Source organism: Corvus moneduloides, chromosome 8 (assembly GCF_009650955.1).
Source record: "Corvus moneduloides isolate bCorMon1 chromosome 8, bCorMon1.pri, whole genome shotgun sequence".
NCBI lineage: Eukaryota > Metazoa > Chordata > Aves > Passeriformes > Corvidae > Corvus > Corvus moneduloides.
In genome coordinates, this window is record NC_045483.1 from 4,094,564 (window position 1) to 4,121,135 (window position 26,572).

The window sequence follows — 26,572 nt, forward strand, 5'->3', positions numbered from 1 at the left end:
AAGAGGGAGAAGCAGGGAAGGAGGAGAGGTGATGAAATATGCACAAAATCTGGTTTTGAATAGGTGATCTAAGACCAGGTTTTTGATGGTCTTTCTACACCTGACTCATAAAGAGAAAAGGTTTTACAAGATGGCAAGAAGGTTTCAGCCATCTGTTGCCTCCAAAAGAAGAATTGCAAGAGTGTTCTGCACCACTGCATTGCCCTGCCCTTCTTCCCTACCTCATCCAAGCAATGGCTCTTCCAGCTCAAAGGAGAAAAGCAGTTTATTTACATCATTAACACATTTATGTTTGGTAACACCAGGCTCTGGGACTCAGGGCAACAAAGTGGAGTGCATATTGCATTTTATTGGCGATTGAAATAGAGAAAAATGCTTTCTTTTGAATTAGCTGGTCCTGGCAGGTTGCAGGCAGCCAAGCTTGAAAGAAAAGATAAAGTGAATACTCCTTGGATCACATCACTCTTTTAAATATAGCACACCATTAAGTCCAGCTTGGTTTTACATTCTTGCAACATGACTCTTGTTTCAGTTATTTACCTCTGTTTCCACATAAATGTGGGAATTCATAATCCACAGAGGCTGCCCATCCATTGTACTGCACTGAAACAGCATGTGCTGAACTCTTGAACTGTAAAATGTATTGATTATTGTTTCCTTTTGTAATTTTTATTTACTCACAGGAAGATTGCTCTTTATTACTCATCTCAGCATTTCCTTTATATAGATATTGTTTCTACTGTAAGGCCCAGATTCAGGCCCACAATTAAGCACTTCCCCTGCAAAGAGAACAAAAATCCTGCCTGAGCTGCAGTTACTCCAGAAAGCTCAAACTGCAAATGCTTCCAAGAGAGTAAATATATGCAAGATGCTTGTTACTCACACGTGCAAGTGATTGTAGGTCTCAGCCCAACAGGAAATAACAGCAGCAGGAGAGAACTGGAAATTCTCTGGGTAACCTATTTGTCAATTTTGCCACAGCAGCATTTCCAGCTACTCTACAAGCGAGCCCTGAAATTGCCTTAAATAAATTTGAGATTTCCAGGATATCAGTGCAAAGGAATGGGAGAGATCTGCAAGCCATTGACTGCTTTAATCTCATTTATGAATGCCCCATTGCCCCATCAGAGTGAGAGCCACAGACAAACTGGAAGGGTTTAAATTATTATTGTGCAGGAACTGGTTTTTACCTTGGTAAGCAGGAAATGCTGGCATGTGAAAGGACACCACTGTGGCACCATCTCTGATGAAGCCATGCTTCTAGCTTTGGCGTGGAGTAAAACCTACTCATGGTCTCTTCATTAAAATGCCAATTAGTGACACCAGGCGGGGTAATTGTGCAGGGGATTGAGCTAAGGCTGACCTTGCTTGTGTTCCCCAGGCCAACAAACAATCAACAGAAGAGTCTTACACTTTCTAGTAGTTCATTATCAGGAATGGACTTGTAGTGGTGAAACGTGGGTAATACATACCAATTTCATTAAGTTTTAACCATGATTTCATATTAAAGGATTGTTTAATTTTCACAAATGCAGAGAAATATTTGAAAAAATAATAATAACCAGACACGTCTTTGGCTGTGTTGCAAATGTTTAGTTCACACGGATTTTAACAGAGTTTTACTGGATCTACAGCACCACTAAAGCCTGTCCTGTGACCTGGTGATGTAACTGATCCCCAACAACATAAAGCAAAACCAAGCAAAACCCTCAGATAGATTGTGCAGTTCACCTGGACTTCTTCCATGAGCAAACATTTTGGGATGTTTTCTTTGGCTCAAAAAGAGCCGTGAAAAAATTTGACCAAATTCACTGTTGGTATTAAATAAGTGTGATTCCCTTGGGATGACTCTAACACATCATTTTTTTTCCCCAGGTATTTAGGTACTGCCCCATATTAGTAAATACTTCTTTACAGAGAGGTCTGTGAATTGTAGACATTATCATGTTGGGTCAAAAACGTTCTCTTTTACAAACCTATGCATTCTTGGGCATAAATATAAGTACAAGCAAATAAATATATATATATAAAGCATAAATATAAATATGTATGAACATAAATTTAAGCAAATGAGAGAATTTAAACATATAAAACCCACGCACACATGACAGTTAAACCTGAGAAATACAGAAAAAGCAAAAACAATGGACAAAAATAGGACAACTCCTCCAAAACAAAATGCTGATCTCCATTCGTGCTTATTTGTGTGTCACATCAGTTATCACAGTCCCAGAAATATCAGTTCAGATTCCACATTAAGGCAGCTCTTTGTCCACATGAATAGCATGGATGTTGACTCCCCACAGAAGGACTTGAATAAACTGGATGCTAAGCTCAACTGACTCGTAACAAGGCCACAGCTTAAAAAAAAAGTCATCTTGTCCTAAAAATGCAAACTATGCTGTGTTTTATAGGATCAATCTCACTTACTACCTTTAAATACTGACCCAGTTCCATCTCTGACCAGTAAATTTATAAATCTGGCAGATTTCACAGTCTTGGCTATGAACCACGTGTGAAGAAAGCCCAGGTTCTGGCCAGGTTTGTGTCTGGGACAAAGGGGGCTTGTCCTCCTGCCAAAACCCATTTGCTCACACTCACTCACATAAACACAACCAGCCTCAAATGTAGTCTCAACACTCAGGCAAACACCAGATTTAGAAGTTGTCTGTCTGGAGAAATAATCCCAAGCAGCTCTTGCAGAACAACCAATCCTCCCGGGCTGTCCCCTCCCACCCGTGGACACCCTCACTCCAGTGCTGCTCCGAGCTGCTCTGGGCAGGGCATGAACCTGGACTGCACAAGACACTCTGAGTGTTGTGTTTGGGTCTCTAAGCTGGGAGTTGCTGAGGGGTCATTATCATGTTTGAAATTTAAACCCCACCCTGGTTCCACGCTCAGTCCCTTGTAAACACCATCTCTTGTTATTAATAAACTGTCTCGAAGCCAGGGAAAAACAGACATTATTCCAGAACAAGGAGCCTGGGTGATTATATATGGCCTTTTGACAGATAGCAAGAGCAGCATTTTCAAAGTTCATTTTCCTTTATTTTTTCGAAAAAAGCCATAATCCATGAAAAGGCAGAGATGGACTCGTTGCTTACCTCAGTTTGATCCAGAAGCCATACAGGGAGACTTTTTAGCATATTCCAGCACCTAAAGGGGTTTCAACAGAGCTGGAGAGGAGCTTTGGACAAGGGATGGAGTGACAGGACACAGGGAATGGCTTCCCACAGCCAGAGGGCAGGGATGGATGGGATATTGGGCAGGAATTGTTCCCTGTAAAGGTGGGCAGGCCCTGGCACAGGGTGCCCAGAGCAGCTGGGGCTGCCCCTGGATCCCTGGCAGTGCCCAAGGCCAGGTTGGATATTGGGGCTTGGGCACCCTGGAACAGAGGAAGGTGTCCCTGCCCATGGCAGGGGTGGCGCTGGATGATCTTTAAGGTCCCTTCCTACCCAAACCATTGTGTGATTCTGTGAAAGTCATTTTGTTGGTTTTATGTGTCTCCAAGAGTATTACTTAGAACTTCCCAGGTTTAGCAGATCACACACTTCTATAACTTCCAGTTCATTTCAGTAGAAAATAAATTTCAGCACCAAAAATTCAGGACCAAAAATTCGAGACCTAATTTTATGTTCACCTTGTTTGCCGGGCTGCAAAGGGTTTGTCATCCTTCATGTTCCTTGAAGTTTAAGAAACCGTTTCCAATGAATTATGAGGATCCTCCTCACCCATCCATGTTGAAATGAGCCTTCTCTCCCACCAGTTGCTATTCCCAGTCCCAGTCTCTAATGAAAAGAAGGTGCAGCAGCTCCCTGTACTCTGCACTTTATTTCTTCCCAGGAGCCAAACCCATCTCACACCCTCACTGCAACAAGAGAGAGGATAAAGACCAGGAAAACCTGTAATATTTCCACTGCCACATTTATGGAAAGAAAATAGCGTGTGACCTTTATGATTCTGTCATTATGAGCCACTTTTCAGAACAGCTTCAAGAGAATATCTGAGTAGTTCTTTGCTTTTCTACCTGAAAATGAAACACTACCAAATTTCTAGCAGAAATCTTCAAAGTAGACAAGTAAAGTAAATTCTCTTTCTCCAAAGGCCATTGAGCAGGACATAAGCATGGTGCCTTCAGCTAAACGAGCTCCCCAAGTAAAATGAACACCCCCCAGTGCCAATGAATCACAGCACCAGATTTGTCATTTGGCATTCAGATTTAAGATGTGAGGTTTTAGCTGAATCCTTATTAAGAAGAGATTTTTCCCAATCGAAAGCAGCCTTGAAATAATGGGGTAAAAATTGCTATACACCAGAAAAGGAAAAATGGAGGACTGAAGAAAAGGTGAAACATCGTTTTGGTGTGAATTTTAGAATCAGATGGTTATTTGATGATCCAGGAAAGCACTTTGGGAAAAGTAGGTTGAAGTGGCTGTGGATGAGTTCCTAATGACAAGAGAGGTGGTAACTTTACTGTGATTCAGTAAATTTTCCTGCAACTCCTCCATGCAAACCCAGAGGAGGGTCACTTGCTGCGCCTGCCAATATTATGATTTGTACCTGAAAGTAGCATCAAAGAGAAACACTCTAACACTGCCTGATCCCCTACAGGCTTTGGGATTGTGCATGGCAGTTAAATCTGCTTTCTGCCATCAGCTTGTGGATGAGCTGAGGGTGTACTGGGAACAATATGTGATCCTGGTTACAGCACATCCATCGAAAAATCTTGCAGTGGCCAAATTTTGCACTTTCACGTGGATAACTGCAAGCAAACTACATGTTCCTAAAATCCCAATCCTCACAAACAGCTCCCAAACAACCTCAAAAAAGATCCTCAATCTGTGTGTGAGGAAGACATGGAAGGGAGGTGACTGAGGAAGGCTGGGAGCAGGGACAGCACTAACCCTGAAAGGAACAGGTAATATTTTCTATCCTTCTCTTACCCATGCAGGTACAAACCACCCTGCTGCTGAATTCCTTCTTGTTTTCACAGCTCCAAGGCTGATAGGTATGAAAACATACTGCTGATAGAGTTCATGGTGTGGGTCATTTCCAGGCTGAATGCAATCCAAGCTCATACATATTGCTGCTGACTGTAATGTCCCATGAATATGTCTGTCCAGGTAACAAAGGCATGGGGGCAGATCAGATGCACTGCTGCAGTTAAAAATATGTCACCAGCACCTCTCCAGTGAGATAGAATAGAACAGAATAGAATAGATAAACTTACTTATTTTCATTAGTATATGCACTTAAAGAAGAGAGCAATCCATGAGCAACAGCTGCAGTGAAAAGTTCAGAAAGTGTTCTTAATGGAAATTAATGTTTCTAAATTCATTTTAGCTGAAGTTTTCGGTACTTCCCATCTCCAAGACCCAGCTACAGACCCGCAGCATTTCTTTGATTTGGTGCTTTCAGAGGTCCCCTCAGGCAAATGTTTGCCTTGTCTGTGTTCCCAAGTAACTCTGAACATCTGGCTGATGCCCAGCTTTGTCTGTCTCCCTTCCTCCTCCTCCTCCAAGGCATTTTTCGAAGTTCTGTGCAGATATTGACTGATTGACTAATGGGGAAATGAACAGAGGCATCCAGGTAAGCATTTAAACCACACACTAAACTACAGCCATGTGCTTAAAACCTTCCAGGCTTTACAGAAATCAATAAAGGAGAGGACTCAGCTCATCCTGCTTATTTCAACCACCCATAGGAAAGTCAAGCCTCATAACCCAGAGTTGGAACTAAGAGAGGTTCCCTGCTCCAGGACAGGATCCCAGATGTCCCATGGACACCTACAAGTCTCAGGCAGAACATCTTGTCCTGGCAGCCTTGGTCTGGCTGTTGCAGATCCTTCCAGTCCATCAGGCTGCACAAAGAGCTGGGGAATCAGAGCTCCAGGTGGTTTTCCTGTCCTCAGACCCCTTGAAAAGCCTCCAGAGCTGTGTTAGCAGCTGTGAAGGACAGACAACACCCCAGCATCCTTGCTTCTCCCACACCTTTCTACCCATTTCAGTTTCCTTCCCTCTTTTCTGTAATACACGAGCAGAGAGCTTCCAGACCAGGGAATGTTGTGTTTTCCAGCAGCAACACCTGTGAATATTTTCTGTAAAAGCCCTGCAGCTTCTGGGTACCAGCCACCATTGCTGAGCACACCATGCACACTCTGGCTGATTAATTCTCTGTGACAGAGCAGGGCAGGAAAGCTGGATGTGTGAGGGTTCACAGATGGATATTTTTGTTATTTTAATTTGCTTGGTGACAGTTTTCAGAGACCATACACCAGCAAATGTCTCTTCCTGCAATAGTTGGAAGAGTCAAAAGTGAAAACCTTTTCAATTTTTACAACCTTGCCTCTGTGGCAGGCTAAGTAATTTCTGAGACTTCCTGGGCAATTTGTCTGGGATCAGGCTATTTCCCCAAGCATCCAGAAAAATCAACTTTTTTTTGTGTTGTTGTTCCGCAGGTTCACAAACAACATGAGAAAAGCCACCTGAAAAACAAGTGCATTGTTAATGCCAGGCAAAGAAGCTGCAAAAAAGATAACATGAAGAGGAAAACAGTGAAAAAAATATGTGCAATTCTCTTGGCAGCAGCTATTCTCTCAACTTTACATTTGTGTCTCAGTTTTCAAAGCTCTAGTACTTTCTTTTCCATTTCACAACACCAACACTTTTTTCGTGTTTCTTTTTAATCACTGACCAATGTAATAAAACATATCTATATATTACAACTTGTCCATAGGCATCAATATGGTTGTCAAGAGGAAAAAAAAAAACTTGGGCAAATAAAGAAGGGAGATTACATCACTTCTGATCATTTCAGTTTTATTTTAATAATCACTACAAATAATAAGAGTTTTTATAAAAAATTAGCTTTGGAACAAGTATTTAAACTTTAATTTCCCATTAAAATAATTAATCTGAAGTAGTAACTTGAGCAAAACTTAGTTTGGGCTAATACCAGAGGTGTCACCAACCACATTGAACAGTTTGTCCCCTGCTGAAGCCATATCTCAATTCTATGTCATTTCTTTTGCAATTTCCAGATGAACAAATGCTGTCTTAAAGCAAAAAGGAAGCAGAGAAACTCTGAATGGTTTGGGTAGGAAGGGACCTTAAAGTTCATCCAGTCCCCTCCTGCCACGGGCAGGGACACCTTCCACTGTCCCAGGCTGCTCCAAGCCCCAATGTCCAACTTGACCTTGGGCACTGCCAGGGATCCAGGGGCAGCCCCAGCTGCTCTGGGCACCCTGTGCCAGGGCCTGCCCACCTTTACAGGGAACAATTCCTTCCCAGTATCTAATCCAAACCTTCCATACCATTTTGCACTATGCAAGGCCTCCCCTGGCTTTACCAGCAAACCCTTTCCTCAGTTTCACTCAGGAAGAACTTTAAGAACAAACTTAACTTTTCTAAACAAAAATAATTTCATCATTTTGTGTGGCATTAACACCCTGCTATTTCTATATGTTATCTATATTTTTCTTGTTGACATTCAACCAATTCAGAGCTAAAAATCCATCCTGCACTTTTTCAGGGGTCGTAAATCATAAAAAGGTTATATTTTATGAAAGCTGAAGCTGAGAAGTAAACAGCATATTTGTATCAAAAGAGTTTCATCTATTAAGCAGCAATGACAGGGCCCTCTGGGCCAAAATCTAGTTTTCTTACTTAAAAAGCTTAGTTCCTTTGTAGACTCCTGCAGGGACCTATAACAGTTGGAATTGGGTTTTTTATGCCTTTGAGGCCTCCAAATGAATGTTACAGTTCTCCATTATTTTCTTTCTTCTTTTGAGAGAACGAGGCTACCTGCTTATTGCCTAAAACCTACACCCTGCAATTGTTCTGTTGTAAAATCTGTCTTCCAGCCTCTCATATGCTCAGGCATTCTTAGTGCTGCCTTTCCATTTTACCCAGTGCAGGGTAAAACACACAACCAAAGAAATGCAGCCTGCAATCAAAATTTCATCCTTAAGCTTTTGGCATTTGCAAGATTCCCAAAATTACCTTTGAAGCGCAGAAATCTGCAAAGTGCTCATTTTATATCCTGCAAATATGCATCTTTTTATTGAGATACTGAAGTGTCAGTGGTTGAAGAGGAAAACATGAGTGCCAAGTGGGATTATTTTTTTTCCTTCTCTGCTGCCTTCTCTGGGACTTTAACTCAGAGACAGATGCTCGAGTGTTTCTCTCCAGCCTGGGAGTTGGTCACCCCCGGACCTTGGAGGGTCTCAGGTTTTATATCTCTCTCTCCCACCTCTAAAACACCTCCCCATCACACCTGGAGCTGTGGGGACAGCCACAATAGATCAGTGTGGTACCACCAGTGCTGGGAGGCACTAAAATATCACCAGCGATTTCTGGGGGATTGCTCAGAGCGCAAAGCATTAAACACACGCAAACCAAATCACTCTCTGCAGGACCAGGACCCAAATGCACTCACTTCAGCCATTCCCACCCAGCAAACAGCCCCAGTTCTCACTGGGGCAGGTCCAGGCACAGCCCAGCCAGGGCTGAGTTTGGCTCAGCACCCACCAGCACCCTCAGATCGATCCGAGCACTGGTGCGCCTGAAATTCCCCGGAGCACTTCACGCCTTTCCACCCACGTGAAATGAGGACATCAGCCTGCATCTTCCTTCTTATTAAAATGTTGCTATTAGTCCACCTTCAGCTATTAGAAGATGATAGACCTGACCCTTTTTGAATGGTGTCATTTCCAGCCGTGAATATCTATATATTCCCCTCTGATTACATCACAAGCACGAGCTCAGAGTCAGCAAATTCACCACCTCTAAACCAGTAGAATAATCACTAACAATTAACAAAATGATATATCCAAGTCACAGTAATCTTTTTAGCCACTTTGAACATATATTTGTTCTTTTGATGTCCTGTGTGAATAGGAGTGCTTTATCTGACTGATGATGGGCTAAACAATGGTTCAGAGTTGTAATATGGAACTCAATTTGCTGGAACTATCATCTGAAAGGCCTGGACAATTTATTGAACACTGCAGATGAAAGAAAGAAGGAAAAAAATTTAAAAACTGAGCACTTCTAAAATGAAGAAAATAGAGCAGTAAAGGGTATTGTAATATACTTTAATCTTCCTTAATGTAGAAAAATATGAAATGCCATTAAAGCCTCCTTTGAAATGGATGTGTCCGCATAGCTTGAGCACCAAAATCTAGTTAATGAATCTATTGTTAAAGCAAATAAACAGGAAAGCAGCAGAGAAGGAGTGATCTATGCTTTATACTGACTAATTCAGAAGATGAAAGCAGAGAAAAATTAAACTTAAATTCATATAAATATTACAGCCAAGGAGAACAGTTGCAGGTGTTAAAAAAAAAAGAGAGCGAGAGAGAGGAAAGGTAGAGCATGAATTTTCATTCATTTTGCAAGTCACAACCAGGAGACACTTTTTCGTACAAGAGCAAAGTCAGGCAAGATGAAAGCTTTTGAAGGGGCACAATAATTAACATTTTAAAAGGTTTTAGCAATAAAATAATGATTCCACAATAACAGCAATTTAATCATTTTATTTGAGAAATTAAATTGATTGCTAGTGTTCATTTGTAAGAAGTGGCATTTACTGCATTTGTAAGAAGTTATCAAATCATGCTTCCATTTTAATAGTTGGGGGGTTTTAATATGTGTTCAACGTGCAGACAGAGAAGCCACCATCGTTTGTCTGCCTAAATGCTCGTGCCTAATGCTGCATTTTTTATGCATGTTTAAAATATGAATAAATGAATAAATATGAATAAATACTGCTAAATGTCAGGCAAGAGCAAGGATGGTGTGAGGAGGAGCTGAGATGCTCTTGGTACCAGTGAGGTTTCCAGCAGAGCAAAGATTCCGTTCAGGATTCAGAGGAACATCTGGAGATCCTCACGTGGGGCTGGCCACACTTTCACCATGACACACCAGTAACTGGCAGGGTGTCACTGATGATGTCTCTTGGAAGGATGGTGGGGAGGGAGAAGATGTTTCCAGAAACTGGGAATGGTCCAGCTGAGCTCAGCACCACCACAGCCTCCCAAGCTGAGAGAGGGGATGGAGACCCAGCATGTTCTTCTCCTGGCCCAGGATGGGAAGGAAAAGGATGGCTCTGCTCATGCACAGGTAAAAGGCACCTGGGCTTGGCTGGGAGCAGCCTGGGGGGGGACCTGGTCCTGCTTTGGATCCTGAATGGCAAAATATGTGGTTTCCATGAGGAGCATCTTGAGGGCAATGCACAGGGAAGGAGTGAGGCCCAGCCCTGCTGAGGTCAGTGGAAAGATCTTCATCAGTTCCACTGGGTGCAAGCACATACTAATTTCATGGAAAAAAATAAAATAATATATTTTTCACATATATATATATAAACACACAAAAATCTTCCAGGCAGCAAACACCAAGTATGACAGATGGACCAGCCCCACTTCAGCTCAGGGCCATGAGAGAACCACAGGGTCCTAACTCCACACGTCTTTTGCAATAATTAAATCATGGCATAAAGTGAGCAAATCATATATCATCTCAACCAGACCATCCATATAATTGTCAAAATCTAATTTAAATGACAGATCCACTGCAGCATACGTTTTGTGTACGTCTAATGAATTTGTATTTCCAGCCCATATATTTTAACTTTCTGATTGCATTAGTTCTTTGGTTGAGTGTCCACACACCAAATAAACATCTCTGAGATAATGATAATGCACCACTCTGTTTTCTCTATCTGCCCAGACCCGAAAGTAAGGCGAGATGAGGCTCTTGTAGCTGACAGTGGCATGTGCTCTTTTTCTCCCCCAGTCCCCAAAATGTTCATTGCTCAAAATTGGGCTATTTCAATTTTCCTTTTAAAACTATAAGCTTTAACTCTCAGAGGTGGGAGTTGTGTAGGAAGAAGCTGCCAGGTAACAGATGTATCTGTTAAAGTTGCTGCTTGAGTGTGGACAGTAATAGGATTTCCAGAAATGAACTGCTATTTTGTGAGGCACTAACACAGAAATGTACAGTGGGAAATGAGAGCTTGAACTTTGCTTCTCCTGGAGAATTGAACTGTCTGTTTCAAAGAAGGAAGAAAAAAGGAAAGATTTGAAAACAAGCCATTTTCCATTGCTTACCCTTTAATTTATATTTAATAAGAACAATTTTTTGCTTTGTTTTGGCATGTAAAAGGCCAAAATTTTATAGGATGAATTCGACCTGAATGCATCTCTGTATCTATGTCTCCATCTGTATCCTGTGTCCCTCTTTCTGCCTCTCCTGAGAGCCCAGCATAATGTGGTGATGTTGTATGAACAATATTTCCTTTGATAAGGTTACACCAAGGACACTTTTTGTTCCTGTCTGGTCACTGTGCAATAGCTTTATAGTTTTTAAGATGGCCAAAAAGATTTGTGCCATCTCCCAACTGAAAAAAAAAAAATAAATAAATTAAAAAAAAAAAATATATATATAATAAAATAAAGTAAAATCCCTGTGTATAAAGGCAACAGCTTGATGAAGGCTAAAGGTTATGTCCAGTGAATGACCTGAAAGGTTTTCCAGAAGGTCAACAGAGCTGATGGTGCTGCACAGCTCCTGACCTTGGCCAGGCCACCCAGACCTCTGGTGGCCCCTCACCTCACCCTTAAACACACAGGACTAATTGAAAAGTCTTTTCTGCCCAGAGAGGGTTCATTCCTCCTTCACTGACTGACTTTTCAAGTCTGTCATGAGTTCTGTGTTCTGAAAGGCTTTTAGTCCGGGAAATTGATGATTATAAGATCTTCAGTCTCCCTTTCTCCCTGTATTTTAAAAAATTAGAGGGGGCTGGTTGTGTCATTCAAAAATACGTCGCAACATGGTACTGCAAGAAACCTTAGTGGTAAAAGCAGACAAAACTATTTACAGCAGAATCACACAATTTACAATCAGCTCACACATGATTTCACTCTGTATTCCATGGGGTTTTGCCATGAAACATGGGTTTGTTTGCTACCCTGTGGTGCTGCTGTGGGGATCAGGCACCCCCATGCTCCTTGCTGAGCTCTACCCAGCAGCTGCAGCTGTGGGTTAAAACTGAGGGGTTTTAACCCAACTTCCAAAGCCACATCCAAGTAAACAGCTTATTAAATCCTAGGGACTATTCCCAGCAGAATCAGCCAGTGCTGGGACTAGGTCCCTCATTTTTTTCCCTTGCTTTTCCCTGCAAAGTCCTGCCACTTTGATAAGTGACATTTCCTATGGCAGCCTTCCCATTACACATTTAGCACCTATTCCCTGCCTGGCAGTTCACAGCCCAGCACTTGCCTAATTTTTTTCCTGTTAGCTTTGTAATTCTCCTCTTCACCCCAATCCTGTTGCAAAATTCAATTAAGGCTGGTTAAAATCTGCGAGTGCGAGCGAGCAGCACCTGGCATGAGGGCAGCCTGCGACGTCTGCTGGCACAAGCAGCAGAGCTAAAGGGCAGTTCAAAGATTTCCATTTATTCCTTGGCTTTAAGTCGTTTGACTGGCTTTTTGCAATTATCTTGACCTCTTTATAATTTTACCATGGCTGGGAAAGATAGGCAGATGCCCTTAGGTCGTGTCACCAAATATATATGTGTGTGTATATATATATATATATATATATATATAAAATAGAAAGAGATATATTTGAAAGAAATAAATATGCAAAAAATATAAATTCTCTAAAATATATATATACATATATGTTAAATTTAAATTTCCCATCTTGTTATGCCTTGTGTGGGGTTCTGAACTGAATCATTGCTTTCAGCAGTGATAACCCCATCGGGGCTCAGAGGTGGGATGCTCAAGACCTGGAAAAAATTTTCCAAGGAAAGGGATGTGGGAGCATTTCTGGAGCAGGGAAGTTAGATCACTCTTGGCTCTCAGAAGCACTATCTTTTAAATGAAACTGCAAGATGGTGACTAAAGTGCAGGCTGAAACAAAAGCCTCAGTGATCTTTGGCAGATTACTTTGGGAAAAGTATGGCCCATTTCAGAAAAATCAAAGCAAAGAAAAACATTGACTACAATTCAGAGGCCTAATGTATTATTATGGCTTTTTATGGATTTTATATATAATTTCCTGTAAAGTTAAGAGGTTGAAGTGATCTCTTACATTCAGCTGCATTATCAGCATAACACCAAACAATTTTCTACATCTTATTATGCTCACAGTTGACATACTATTAGAGAAATGTGCAGCTGTCTTACTCTGCTATTCATTTCCTCATTACTATTTTATAAATATATGATTAACAGTTATTGCAGCTGCCTAATTCACATTTATTGCAAATGCAACCCCACAAATGAATGTTCAAAGCAAAGAGATGTGGTTTTAGACTAATTTAAATTTTACAGTTCCATTTACCCTGCTTTTTAATTTACTGTATAATGACCCTATTAGACTAAAACACATCTGGAAGTTCTTTGGGGAACATTTAATTTTCTGTGGCTTCAGTACTAACAGAACTTGTACCATAAAGGCCACAGATGCTTTGAAGACTGTACAAATTTTCACATTTTATGCCAAGATGCTGGTTAATTGTACAGATGAGACAATTACAGCAAGGCAAAAGATAAAGTTCTCTCTACCTTGAAAGCAAACGAAAGAACCTCATCCTTAGAAAACTGCTTTTTGGTAATAACCATATTTTAAACTCATCCCTAGAACAGGGGAAATTTGAGGTGGAATAAAATGGACCCAAAATGTTCAGAGTAAAACCAAAGAGCATTTTTCAAAGTCCTGGGACTTCTGCTTAGTCTTAACACCCTTGTAAATGAAGGGAAAATGCTCTCTCTCAGCTTCATTGCCAGCCCCTAAGCTTCTCATCATCACTATTAAGTGAAATAGTAAATCAATGAGACCAGAGAAGGCTTTGGAGGTCAGTGGGCGATTCCATAAACATCCCATATTTACAGGCTGTGGCAAGGATGCAGATGCTGCGAGTCCCAGCCTGCCATATTAGCAGAATCATCCTGAGAATTTGAAATTGATTTGAATATTAAATACAGATCACTGCAGCAGAACTCTTTTACAAGAAAGGATGTGAATCCATTCTCATTGATTCGTTAATTTATGTTCTACAACTAATCGAAACACAAATCTCATTAGCCACAGGTCAGTAGAGCTGGGGAGGGGGAGAGGGGAAAATCATTTGGATAGCCCAGTTAGCTGTAAAGATATAATTATAAGCCAAACTGCTTGAAAGGCAGTGCCTTGATCAGCGTGTGCAACGGGCTGTCAGCGAGGCTTTGTGCCGCTTCTCCTCAGCACTGCGGGTCTCAAATCTATTTTTAAGGAAGATGGTTGCAGGCTCAGCTCTTCCAGAGAGCAGCAGCCTCAGCTCGCTCCCAGCCCAGGCAAAACAAGCAAAAAGCAGAGTATTTACACAGCCTAGGCACAGCTTAAGGAATGAAAAGCGACATTAAATAATTAATCGTGACCTCGTTCCATGCTGAAACAGCTCAAACACGCCCGGTGGCCTCAGCCCCTTTCCCTGAGTACGCTCCAGCCACCCCCCAGACAACACCAGATGTCAGCAACACTGAAATACAGTCGGATCAGAGATGCCTTGTCTGATTTCTCGGGAATATTCTGCAATGTTTCTACACCTACGAGCAACAGCATTCACCTGATGTGTTTTCAGATAAACAACTGATAGGATTTCCAGCTCAGAGGTGGATAAATATGGAAGCACACATGCTAAAAACACTTCCAGCTCATTGCTGAACACTGTTTGATGAATTAGAATTTGACAACTATACCCTAGTACAAATTATTTGCTTATTAAATGAAAATTTTCCATGTGTTATGTAGGTTTTGTCCATTTAGGCTTGAAGTAATGGGAGTCATTTCATTAAAAGCTCATATGTTGTACTACAATTTTACCCTGAAGTCCTTAAGCAACAAAGTTTCAGAATCAAATTATTATTCCAGGCAGATCTTTCTGTATTTCCGTAGTCCCTTACATTCTGTAATTGCTTTATACTGTATTAAATGCATGAAATAATATTCTGTAGTTAGTAATAATAAAAATAATAATGATGAACGCTTTGGAGCTGCAGAGCTCTGTATACACACAAAATCAGGAGGGACAAGGCACCAAGAGGTGGCTCATTTTTGCAGCTGAGCAAACATGGGCATAGCCAGGTAAGAGACCTGCCCAAGCTCAGCTCAGCACAGGAATCCTCCTCCTCCTGGAAGAGGCTTGAGAAGGAGGTAGGAGGCCAGAGCAGGCTTGGTAGAACAGTGAATTGTGCTCATTATCTCCAGCAATGCATCCAGAACAAGCTGGTGATGCTCTCCAGGACACACCTCGCCCTCTGCAACTGAGCCTCCACCTCCAAAGGGCCTGGAGGAGCAGCGCCAGGGTTCACCTTGGGAGGAGGTAACTCCTACTCCTTAAGCAAGAGGAATCATGTGGAGGTTTTCCAGTTGGAGTGAAAGGAACACCGCTGTAGGAAGGTAGGAAATATAAAGAGTTCTAAACAAACTCTCTTGTTTTGGGTTAGCATTGGGTAAACTGTGGGTTTGGGCTTCCGTGTGTTTATTTAACTCCATGTTGTTTAGTTTTATTTAAGAGAGAATCCAAAAGAAGCTTGTCTGTACCACTTCTGCTCCTTCTGGCTGTTTCCCTGAGAAATATGGGAAATGTTGCTCCAGGAGCTTCAGATTTCTCCACTGAACACCAAGCTGTTATTGCTCCTCAAAGCAGGAGCAGAGGTTTATCAGAGGTCATGCTGATCTGAAACCTCTCTGCTTCAGCATCAGTCAGAGCAAGAGGCAGAAAACTCAGAGGTTCTTGTATTTTATCCCAGACAAATTCAGTGACTCATTGTGTAACCTTTGGGAAGTCACTTGACCTCTCTGGCACCCATTAACCCACACGAAAACTCAGTAAATGGTAGGACCTTGCTGAAAAGCAGATACTTAAAACTGAATTTTCCTGGGTAAATAAATGAGAAAAACAACCAACAAAGAAAGGCACTGTTCAAAACTCATCCCGTGACCCCATTATTCATGGATCATTAGTGTAATAGGCCACATGGGATCCATAAAAGGCATTATTGCCTTTTATGTCATTGCGTATTTAGAGAGTGATAATCCATATATTATTGAAACAATATAGACTCTAACAACTCCTTCCAACCTATTTTAAGAGATCTCAAGATTTCAAAAACAATAACCAATGAAGATTATATATATCTATATATATATCTGTATATGACTTATGCAGTAGCAGCAACTACAGTGCATTTGCAAAGAAAACTCCTTTTAATCTCTGGACTGAAAGCATCTAGTTCACATTATGGTAAGTAGTTGGCAAATGATCATTTTATTAAGTTAAAGGCACTCATTAGTGCTGCTTTGAAAAGGCTATGAACCCTACCCCTCCCCGCAGAGATGTATTAATGCGTGAGATGGCTGAAAATACTGATAATCAAATGAAGTGCAAACAAAAAAGCTGCATCTAACAGCACATACACAGCAGTTTTCCTTTTGGTTCAAACACCATTATTCTCCATTCTGTAGCTCTCTTTTTTTCCTTTTCTGCCACAGACAGGTACTTTACTCCACGTCTCTCTCTGAAAAAGGCATTGGAAGCTACTATCTTGAAATTAGTTCTAATAATAGTTACAAAGGAACAAAACCAAAACCCATTTGAAACAGAAATGTGTTTGTACAGTCGAAGGTGCTGCCACTGTCTTGTATCTTCACATTATCTTATGTTTTTTTGTTTTCTGCATTCCACATCCTCAAAGTATTTCTGTAGGAATTGGGTCCATAAATACCAGTAAGAGTCTGCACCCAGAATATCAAGCACTACCCCAAAAACATACAAAGAGATACAAAATCTCTTCCCTCCACTCACAGCAGTGGTGGGGAGGGACCCACACACCTCATTCAAGGTGACAAGGAAGAATTAACCCTGGCTTGTGGCCCTACTTGCCACAGCCAACGCCCTGCAGATCTGAAGGTGTCCTGCTCGTGGGATTGATCCTGAACTCATTTCAATCCATGTGCTGGCACAGACCTGCTCCTCAAACAACTCCAGCTCACCCAACTCACAGTAGCCAACAGCAGGTGAGGAATTCAGCACCTGAAGAGCTCAGCCTAGAGGACAAATCTGCATCCAAAGACAACAACCTGAGGGATGACCACAGCCTTTTCCATCAGAGACATGCAGGGAGTCCCTTAATGGGACCGTTGTCCTAATTTTAAGACTGTCACATGTTGTTGGAGTAATGCAAAATTACTTTGTCAGGGACTGGGACCAAGTTCTTGATCCTAATCTCTGAAAGCACATGGTTAATATGGCACAGAACTCAGCAGTACAGCCAAGGAGGACAGTGAAGGCCACAAAATTCGACAGATATTCAGGTAAATTCAAGCCCCTGTGGGTTTTAGTCTGTAAGGAGCATCTCTGCTTGCAGTTGTGACTGGTACCTGTCCCACCTTGCAGCCATTCTCAGAAATGCTCTGCAGGAGCAATATGTTCCTTTATCCTCCCCAGCTTCCCAGGCAGTCAGGCCTCAGATTTCCAAGCAAATAAGATTTTGTGAACCTGCCTTTGTTACTCTGTGATTAAGCTGACATTACCTGCAAGGGGGCAAAAACATGAATGTAAAAACACCCTAATCATCCTGCTTATTAAACACAGTCTCACTCTGGCAAACTTTGAAAAACCCCGTAGTATTTCCCTCAAAACACCCATTAAACTGTTACAAGCCTTTTCTGCTGTTTTTTCCCCATCACAGCTGACTACTCAGGGTGAACATCACTGAGTGTAAACACCAGCTTTCTTCTTTTATGACTGCTCTTCTTCCTCCTTTTTCTTGTGTGATTGTCTCTCAGATGCCAGAATTGAGGATATGTGGTATTGCAATTGCTTCCTTGGCAATGGTGGCCACAAATAAATAAATAAAGCTGTACCTCCAGCATGACAGTGGAAAATCCAAAGCCACAAGTTTCTGGTGTGGGGATGGCAAACTGCAGCTTGCAAGGAAAGAAGCTGCATTCATGATTTTTATTCAATTTTCTACTTTGCCTTGCAAAATGTTTGGCTGACAATCCCTCTCTGTTCTCCCGAAGAATAAAAAAAACAAACCAATAAAAATCAAAGCATTGGAAGGTGTCTGGTGTTCTTCAGATGCCTTGGGCTGACCTTTACCATGCCTGTGGTGCAGACACGTTTGACAGGCCATAGTGAAGTGCCAACGAGATCGAGGAGCATCATGAAGGATCCTCAGGCTTCCTGATGAAATCAGAAATGTGTTCTGCACTTTTATTTTAAACCCTTAGCCACTCTCTCAGCAACTGATGCAGCTCTTTTTCTGATTCCAAATCTCCCATGTGCCATTTGTTGAAGAAAAACCTCAATCATTATATAAACTAAACATTAAGTGATCGTATTGAGTATATTTTTCATTTTGGCTCTCTGAGCTGTAGTCAATCCTGTTATAATGTGCTTTTAGGAGGGATGGAAGAACATGTAGAAGGCCTCAAGTCTGCTTAGGTCTGATAGGTCTGATCCTAAACTGGGATTAAGAAGAGTTTGAGTTTAATTTGCACAATCATATGGAGTAATGCCAGTTTTGCTCTATCATTGCCTCTTCTTGAATAACTGTATTCTGAAAAAAAAAAACCAAACAGTTTCCAGACTGTAAATAAGCCTTTTTCATAGGCACTGTCAGGGTTTAGGTCTGTGATGTGTGTTGGCTAATAATGTAACCCCTTACATCTCAACTAAAAATATACAGATTTATGTCAAGTAGCAACACATCCTGCTCAGTTTATTTTTCCTAATTTGGACTCTAATAGCCAGAAAACTGTCTGAGCTTTCCTGAAGGCACAAGTAGCTGTATGAATAGTACAGACAGTGTGTCTGGTTTATTGGGAGAATTTACTCACAGCTGCACCACATTGAGACATCAGCTCGGATATGCAGGCGGGCAGGTTAAATGTTAATTTCCTTTCTACTGTACCATTTTCTAACCTCTGTCCATGAATCAAAGTGAGTAAAAGGTTCCTCACTTAGAGACACAAAACAAATTGGACAAATTATGTTACTTAACTGAGGAAGGACCAGTAAGTTCATTGATTTTTTTTTTTTGTTTGGCTTCAGATGCTCCTTTTTAATTAGTATGAATTCTCAGACACGATTTTCAATTCTAGAGTGTTATGTCTCAGATATTCTATCCAGGTATTTCAAGGTAGCACAGCTCCACAAGTGGTCATGTATCTTAAAGAGAAAAATCCTGGCTTTGGTCGCAGCTGTTCGATGTCATTAAAGCCAGCAGCCCCTCCATCCCCTCTTCCACGAGAGTAGGAAGTCAGGAGCAGCTCCACTAAAGCCAGGTTTAGCACTGGGAGAAACACAAAACCAGGCTCCATGGGGTTTGAAAGCTGAAACAGCCAGCACAATGCATCCAAATGAATTCAAAACTAGAAGCCAGGGGATTAGAGTACAATGTGGTTATCAGGATATGAAAAACAGCCATTAAGTTCCCAGTTCTTTTAGATGGATCATGAATCTCAGTCACCACCAGCAACAAGTTTCTTAAGCTGACAATCTGCTATTTAAAGAGTACAAGAAGAGAGGGAATTTAAGCTTGAGCCAAGCTGAGGTACATTTCTCTTTCTGTGGCAGCACTGACAGCATGAAAAGGAAATGTTTAATACTAATGGGGACTTTTAAATTTTTTACTTAGAGGATATTTTTGTAAGTATCTAAAAATTGTCTGAGTTTATTTCTGCTTTGAGGGAGCAAATTTTCCACAGCAGTCTCCAAGCATCTGTGTAGAGATGATACACAAACTCAGGTTGTAGGTGGACAAACGCACTCGTGGTTGCAGATTGCTGGGACTGTTATCCTGGAGAGTTCATCCCCTTGTCAGTAGAGCATTAATGAGATATCTGTGTCACAGGAAATATGCCTTCACTTGTGGGGCTGGTGAGTCCATCTCCATTCTACCCATTAGCTCTTTCTCTGGAAGTGTCCTTCTCCTGGACCCCTCACTCCCTTTCTGTGCTCAGCTGCTTTCCCAACAGCTCACCCTGCTGCACATTCCCATCATGGGGGTATTTGTGGTAGATTTGGATGCATCCCTCACTAATTTCCACTTCAAGGTGTCCTGGTCTCCTTGGGCAGTGGAGACTGGGCTTAGGGATCTGAACTGCCAACATTAATGAACTTTCTGCTGCAAGTTAGGGCATCTGCAGGGATGAGAAATTCACAGTGATGGTATTTACACACCTCAGTTTTGCCTGTTACAGGAAGAGGGAAAGCATAAGCACAATACCTGCATCAAAATATTTATTCTATCATTTTGAGCAATCATTTCCTAACTTCTTATGGCACCTTTGTCCCATGCAATGGCACATCTGTGTAAAGGAGCAATAACCTCAGAAGCTCCTGGAAAACATCCCATTGCCAGGACTCCTGTGAACGATGAGGAAAAGAGCTGCTGTTTGATGCTAACTGGGTGGAAAATGAGAGGCAAAAATAGCTTTTGAAATAGTTGTAGAGGTTACAACTCGGGAGTAGCAGGTCTCCATCCAAAGCAGAAATGTCTGTCCCTCTCCACCTTCTCTCTCTGAGCTGAATGTTGATACACACAGAGCCGCTTTTGGTTTGTACTGAAAGCCCTTCTAGAAACACTCTTGGGTTTCACCCCCCTTTACCTGCATAATTACCTGTGATACAGATCAAGATTTACACGGATATTTTTATTTAGCTACTAACAAATAGTGTAGACATTCCTTTCTCTCTTAAATATTTTACCTCCCTTCCTTGAAAAAAAGATGAAACATCGAGGACATTGATTTTTCTTTCCAAAATTAAGAAGAAATTTGAAAAATGAAAGTTAGAAAGAAAACCCTCATCTACTTTCCCACAAAAAATGTTTCACTTATATCACAATGGTTTAGGGTTGGGTTTTCTTTCTTTTGCTTCCATAAAATTACTTCTGAGATGTTTCTTGTTGATATTCAGCACTACTGGAGCAACAGTATTTTATAGCCAAGGAACAATCACAATTTCCTTTGGAACCCTCCACAGTGTGGAAGAGAAATGGGGCAGCAGAGCAGTCAAACCTACTTGGGGTTACACAGCTGCTCCTCTGTGTCCTCAGTCCTGCCCAGGAGCTGGGGGAGAGGGAACATCACAAATGATGGTGCCAAGGCCCCACCACTCTTGATTTTCAAGTGTGTGCTGAAGCCTGGAGTGGAGTTAAACTTGTTCTGATATCCATGCATTGTACCTTTCCTCTGCTTCTGGTGTTAAATTTTAACCTAAGGCAAAAATGTAGGTTATGGCATAATTTATTAAAAAATCAATACCATATTCCCCAGTAATGGCACAAACACTCCAGCTTATAATAGCTTTACTGTAGTAGGGGATTTTTTTATCATTACTTTCCAATATGATAACGCTTGTTCTAAGGTCAACAGACATCACATGATTGGGGGGATATTTTTATAGGAGTGCAGCAGCAGCAGCCATAAGCTGCTGCACGTGAGGGGCTGAACTCACTGCGGGGTGGGATGGTGCACACACAAAAGGTGGTGTCGTTGGAAAAGTCCTGGACATCCCTGCTGCCTGTCCTCATAGCCATCAGAACCTGTGCTTCCTGCATGGTCTTCTGAAGGTTGAGCCCTTCTTTCTGTCCTCATAGCCATCAGAACCTGTGTTCCTGCATGGTCTTCTGAAGGTTGAGCCCTTCTTTCTGTCCTCATAGCCATCAGAACCTGTGTTCCTGCATGGTCTTCTGAAGGTTGAGCCCTTCTTTCTGTCCTCATAGCCATCAGAACCTGTGCTTCCTGCATGGTCTTCTGAAGGTTGAGCCCTTCTTTCTGCCCTCATAGCCATCAGAACCTGTGCTTCATGCATGGTTTTCTGAAGGTTTCCTGCCAAACACCTCCTCCCAGCATTAGGACCCAGCCCTTTTCTATGTTCAAGCATCCTCAGCTCCCTGCCCAGCATACACGAAGTCCTGCCTCCCCAGAACGCAGCCTATAAAGGGTTTATTTGAAAATTAATTCCTTTCTCTCCTGGCTCTCTCATTAGTTGCTAGGTTATCTAACCTATATGATGTAAAACCCCAAACGGCTGCAAAGGCACTTCGTGTCTGCAGTTGGAGCGATGAAGAATGGCCTCAATGAGATTATGCTAACTTTATATAACTTATTAAAATGAATATCAAACTTTGTTTTGCCTCATTCAATTTTTGATGTTAATTAAGTAAGCACAAGCATAAGAAAGGAAATTGGATTTGCTACTTAAGGAACTTCCAATAAAGCCATGGATGTTAGTGAAATGAGTTTCTAATAAACATTAATAAGTGTCTCTATAACAAGCAGTGCTTGTCTTTTAAGAACATTGGATTTTTCTCACAGGATATGGACAGCAATAAAATACATTTGCAAATATGAAGATATATTACAGGCACATTTTTCACCACAAGCCTCAGGTCCCCACTTTCTGATTTTGTGACCTTGGGAACAATCATGGGCCAAGAAATTCAAAAAAACATTTTAAAATTCATACAAATATAATTTAGGAGCAGCTCTGGCTAGACGGGAACTTTAGACAAGATTTTTACAGTGAATAATGCTTTTCTTTGTCCATTTCAGACAAATTTAATGTTGCTACTACATTTGACATCAATCACCCAGTCATGAGCAGCCACATCCTTGCTCAGGCTAATGACAGGAGAGGAAGGTGCAGAGCCAGGACAGTGCAGCTGTGCTCATGGAGACACAGGGACAGCCAGAGCTTCTATTTCACCTTTCTGCTGCAGCCAGAACAAAGCTATTAGAGCCAAGCACAAGGGAAGCATCTCTCTCACAGTTGTGCTCATTCATCGCTCCTAAAATTAGGTGGGGTTCGAGAAATCCCAATCTGGGCAAAAGACAATTTCCAACTTACACCATAATGCCTGGAGCAGGTTTTGTTTGCCTGCTGCCCTTGCATTTGGCAGCTGGAACCAGTGACAGACACACATAGAGAAGAATTGTGGAGCAGGATGGTGACATTTTCACATCATCTTTTGAGCATAAAACGCCACCTTTTGAATGCAGAGGCACCACAGGGTGCTGAGGGGGCCACACATGGTGGTTGAAGTCATAAATCTGGTGCCAGAAAAGACACACAGCACAAGAGCAGAGCTGGTTGAAAAGAAATACATGAGATCCTTTTCAACTAAACAGAAAAATAACTTGCCTTCTCCTCAGTGGATCTGCCAGAAAGACCAAACTTTCCTGAACTCCAGAGATTTCAGTGTTTACGTGGGATGAGGAGCTGCCTTTCCATAAGCTCCCATGGTATGAGCAGGGAAAGGCAGCTTTTCTGCACAACCACTGCATGGGTCAGCTAACAGGTAATGATCCACAATTCATTCCTGCCCACAGAACAAACCTCACAGGTTATTCCCTCCCTCACTGCTCAAACCTGCTCAGAGGCTTCTGGCAGAGCTGCATAAATTTGTTGGATTACATCTGGCTTTGTGGGTGAGTCTGCCCAGCTAAAGTTTAAAACAACAGCACTGGAGGGATGACTGATAAATTCCAGTGATCCTCTCCATCAGAACTTCCAGAAAAGCAAAAATTCTGGGCTGCAATTACCAGTCAAACAAATACATCCCAATTTTCATTATCCAACATATTACGTCAGCAGAGGTACTCCTGGCACAGACTGGCCTCAAACTCACCAACTTCAACCACATGAATTTGTTTGCCCATAATTCATATGATGCATTTCAGTCCACTCAAAGTAATAACTGCATCCCTTCCTGGTAATGAAAAGTGATTAATTTTCAATTATGGTAAGTATCCAATTTTTCACAGTGCAGCACTGGTCTAAGTCACCCTATCTCTAACATTCTAATTACAGACATTAAAAGTTCCTTATAATTATTGCAGAAAGATCAGTAAAATTAAAAATATGGGTTACTTGCTGCTATTATTACATTTGCTCTAATGCAGCCAAGGCTTAAATTTCTGCCTGAGCTGCCAGCCATTTCATCAATGTCTTTTTGTGACTTGTTTAGAACAACTGGTTTTATTTCACAGTCTCAGTGACTGTTCCAGCAGGTCTGTTAACAGGTTGGCACTCTCCATTTTGTAAAGCTCTAATTAAGCGAAACAAGCTAAAAATCACTAATATGTGCCTTTAGCAAAGTAGCACTGTAATTATCTCATTTAACAGATAACTTGTATTTCATTTTTCAAAGCACAAAGAGAAAACTAGCTCTAAATGTCACTTTTCAGGCTCATTAAACTCAGTAGAGAATTATCAAATTAGAGATTTCTACTACAAATACCATAATAAACTCCGTGAGCTCATATGAGCAGCATGAGGATTTGGGGAAGGGACAAGTATTAGAAAATATTCTGTTTTGCAGAATAACTGCTGGTTGCATATTTACAAACAGCTTTTACTACAACATTACACAAATTTTGGTCCTCTTTAAAAGAATCCAAAGTACCGAATTGTGTATTGCACATACAATATAATATAACCTACAGAATTTTATATTCAGGTGCCAAGTTCTTTTTTTCTATCTCAACATGATCACTTTTTTTTCCTAAATCTTCTTTCCTAAGTTACTCTTTGGAACTGTGGGAGAACTGGGCGATAAAAGAAAGTTATGCAGATATCAGCATACAGCTTCAAGGCAAGATTTATTTGTCTGTGTGTCTGATGAAAGCACTAACAGATCCAATCACCTCACATAACCACTGCCAGCTCAAACCAAGGCATTTACATCGGAGCCTGAGGCCTGGACTGCAAAGTTTCCATGCAATAACCAAGTCATAACCCATAACTCGTTCACTTGCACTAACGGTGTAATATTCCTGGATTTCAGTCATGTTTCCATAAAGCAGGCTGTACCCATATCTGCATTTATTTCAGTGTCACCATGGATGTATCTGTCCTTGCTGATGGCAAAACTAATGCCCACACACAATGTTTATGGAAAGCCTGTGAGATATTTCCACACTTAAAGGAGGCAAAAAACTGGAAACAGCAAGAGGAGCCCAATAGGAACTGCTGTACATGATGTGGGCTAAGATCCCAGGGGTCAGGAGCAGAGGGTGCAGGTCACCCATCCCACATTTAGGATATAAAAATATCCTGCTGATGGGTGAAGACCCCTCAGCCCTGGTATGAACAGGCATTAAAACCAGTCCAGCCAAACCACTGTGATTTTCAGTCCTCTTTAACACCATGTCCCACCCAGGAGCTTGCGCAAGCCACCAGGGCCAGCTGAACCCATCCCCCTGAGCCAGCCTGGCTGGGCACAGTCGATGAGGCTCCACCAGGGATGCATTTGGCTGGCTGTGACTGATGCCCTGGGATATTCCTCGGAGTGCAGCTCCAGCCCTGCAAGGGAGTACACAGAAATGGGGCTGCGTTCCAGGGCATTTGTATTCTGCCGGGCTCCTTTTTGTGCATTATAATATGGCTTAGAAGCCTCCTGTAAAGAAAGTTGGAGCAATAAAGCTCGACTGATTGATTGATGCATCACCATTTTTAGGGTCCGTTGCACAAACTATTTGGATAGTGGAAGCCCATAAAGTATAATGTCTGTGCTAAAAGTGACACAATGAAGAAGATGATGCACCTGCTTCAATTTCAGCTTGGAGTCATTATTTAGAGCTGGGGGTCTAGGAGTTGCAAAATACTGCCTTTCTAGTTCCCTACTGGTTTGCCACAAGATAAATGTCTAAAACTAAGGACCCCGGGCACACAATAATAAAAACCTTTTTAGAGTCTAGACCCTTCCACTAGTTAAAGGAAACCTATTCCCATTTTTCTGTTAGGAAAAAAAATGGGATGCAGTTTCCCAGTGGCAGAGATCAAATTTTTTATTTATATTAAAAATGCAGGATTTGGGGGAGAAAAAAAACAACCTTGCATGGACAAGACCAGTGGGTTGAGGGGCAGATTTGATCACAGCTTCCCAGCACATTGCAAAAAGGAGCAAAACTGGAATCTCCCTCCATGGTTAGACACAAACCACCCTTATAAATTAGCTGACAGTGTCATTTCCATCTGGGAAACACAATGAAGAATAACAAAACACTCTGAAAGCTGAAAACCAGCTAGAGCACAGTGTTAGTGCAGAATTACTGGCCAAATTGATGATTCCTCTCCCGTTGGTAAATTCGGGCAAATGTAAAAGACTTGAGCCACCCAAAATTCAACCCTCTCCAAAATCAGTTCTCAACTGAGCCCCTCATTTCAGTCCCTGCTTGCACTGTGGGTTTTACACATCTCAGACATCTCAGGGGGGAACACATCCCTCTTTAAACTCAAGTCAATTGATATGTTTTTAAGGACAAAGCTTGCAAAGTTAATTTTCCGTTCCCACCTGTATTAAGAGCAGTTGAGGACATTCAGAGTAGATAGTCCCAGATAGGTTTTTTTCCCTCAAACAGAGGTTCAGCTCTTTCAGAGGTTTTGCAGCTATTTCAGTCAGAATGAATGACCCATGCATGAACACAAACCCTCACAGGCAAAACTCTCTGAGAAGCTGTGGAAAAATGTAATTTGTGAAATTCCCTTGTGAAATTCCCACTGGAAA